Source organism: Arachis hypogaea, chromosome 7 (genome assembly GCF_003086295.3).
Source record: "Arachis hypogaea cultivar Tifrunner chromosome 7, arahy.Tifrunner.gnm2.J5K5, whole genome shotgun sequence".
In the NCBI taxonomy this organism is placed as follows: Eukaryota; Viridiplantae; Streptophyta; class Magnoliopsida; order Fabales; family Fabaceae; genus Arachis; species Arachis hypogaea.
In genome coordinates, this window is record NC_092042.1 from 65,644,217 (window position 1) to 65,646,645 (window position 2,429).

Here is a 2,429-nt window from a genome sequence, read left to right on the forward strand (position 1 = left end):
AAATTGGGTTGCCTCCCAACAAGTGCTTCTTTAATGTCAATAGCTTGACAGTGGCTCTCGTGGAGCCACAAAGGTGATCAGGTCAATGTTGTATAGTCCCAACACCAAAATTAGAGTTTGGATATGGGATCTTGACACCAAACTTAGAGTTTGGTTGTGGCCTCACAACACCAAACTTAGAGTTTGACTGTGGGGGCTCTTCTTGACTCTGAACTGAGAGAAGCTCTTCATGCTTACTTTCTTTTGTCACAGAGGGATGGCCATGTGCCTTAAACACAAGGTAGTCCCCATTCAATTGAGGGACTAGTTCACCTCTGTTGACATTTATCACAGCTTCTGCTGTGGCTAGGAAAGGTCTTCCAAGGATGATGCATTCATTCTCTTCCTTCCTAGTGTCTAAGATTATGAAATCAGCAGGGATGTAAAGGCCTTCAACCTTTACTAACACGTCCTCCACTATTCCATAAGCTTGTCTCAATGACTTGTCTGCCAATTGTAATGAGAACAAGGCAGGTTGTACCTCAATGATCCCCAGCTTCTCCATTACAGAGAGTGGCATAAGATTTATCCCTGACCCTAGATCACATAAAACTTTTTTCAAAGGTCATGGTGCCTATGGTACAAGGTATTAAGAACTTGCCAGGATCTTGTTTCTTTTGAGGTAGAGTTTGCTGAATCCAGGTATCTAGTTCACTAATGAGCAAGGGAGGTCCACTTTCCCAAGTCTCATTACCAAACAACTTGGCATTCAGCTTCATGATAGCTCCTAAATATTGAGCAACTTGCTCTCCAGTCACATCTTCATCCTCTGAAGAGGAAGCATAGTCTTCAGAGCTCATGAATGGCAGAAGGAGATTTAATGGAATCTCTATGGTCTCTGTATGAGCCTCAGATTCCTTTGGATCCTTAATAGGAAACTCCTTCTTGCTTGAGAGACGTCCCAGGAGGTCTTCCTCACTAGGATTTTTGTCCTCCTCCTCCCTTGTGCATTCGGCCATATTGATTACATCAATGGCCTTGCACTCTCCTTTTGGATTCTCTTTTGTATTGCTTGGGAGAATACTAGGAGGAGTTTCACTGACTTTCTTACTCAGCTGGCCCACTTGTGCCTCCAGATTTCTGATGGAGGATCTTGTTTCATTCATGAAACTGAAAGTGGCCTTTGACAGATCAGAGACTAGATTGGCTAAATTAGAAGTGTTTTGTTCAGAATTCTCTGTCTGTTGCTGAGAAGATGATGGATATGGCTTGCTATTGCTCAGCCTATTACGTCCACCATTATTAAAGCCTTGTTGAGGATTTTGTTGATCCTTCCATGAGAAATTTGGATGATTTCTCCATGATGAGTTATAGGTGTTTCCATAAGGTTCACCCATGTAATTAACCTCTGCCATGGCAGGGTTCTCAGGATCATAAGCTTCTTCAGAAGCTGTCTCTTTATTGCTGTTGGATGCATTTTGCCATCCATTCAGACTTTGAGAGATCATGTTGACTTGTTGAGTCAACACTTTGTTCTGAGCCAATATGGCATTCAGAGCATCAATTTCAAGAACTCCTTTCTTCTGAGGTATCCCATTATTCACGGAATTCCTCTTAGAAGTGTACATGAATTGGTTGTTTGCAACCATGTCAATGAGTTCTTGAGCTTCTGCAGGTGTTTTCTTTAGGTGAATAGATCCACCTGCAGAATGGTCCAATGACATTTTCAAAAATTCAAATAGACCATAATAGAATATATCTAATATGGTCCATTCTGAAAACATGTTAGATGGACATCTTTTGGTCAGCTGCTTGTATCTTTCCCAAGCTTCATAGAGGGATTCACCATCTTTTTGTTTGAAGGTTTGAACATCCACTCTCAGTTTGCTCAGCTTTTGAGGAGGAAAGAATTTATCCAAGAAGGCAGTGACCAGCTTATCCCAGGAGTCCAGGCTATCCTTGGGTTGTGAATCCAACCATATTCTAGCTCTGTCTCTTACAGCAAAAGGGAAAAGCATGAGTCTGTAGACTTCAGGATCAACTCTATTCGTCTTTACAGTCTCACAAATCTGCAATAACTCAGTTAAAAACTGGTAAGGATCTTCAGATGGAAGTCCATAAAACTTGTAGTTTTGTTGCATTAAGGCAACTAGCTGAGGTTTCAGCTCAAAGTTGTTGGCTCCAATGGCAGGAATGGAGATGCTTCTTCCATCAAATTTGGACGTTGGCTTTGTGAAGTCACCAAGCATTCTCCTTGCATTATTATTATTTTCGGCTGCCATCTCCTTCTCTTGTTCTAATGTTTCTGAAAGGTTACCTTTAGATTGTTGTAACTTAGCTTCTCTTAATTTTCTCTTCAGAGTCCTTTCAGGTTCTGGATCAACTTCAACAAGAGTGCCTTTATCCTTGTTCCTGCTCATATGAAAGAGGAGAAAACAAGAAAAGAAAGA

The 2,429-nt window shown here is 41.3% G+C and overlaps 1 non-coding gene across 1 annotated transcript; it reads left to right on the forward strand.

Annotated features, from left to right (window-relative positions):
- Positions 1-1,757: 1,757 nt before the first annotated feature.
- Positions 1,758-1,865, forward strand: LOC112704249 (small nucleolar RNA R71). The gene has a single exon (XR_003154884.1). It is a non-coding gene; the product is annotated as a small nucleolar RNA R71 (small nucleolar RNA).
- The last annotated feature ends 564 nt before the right edge of the window (positions 1,866-2,429 follow it).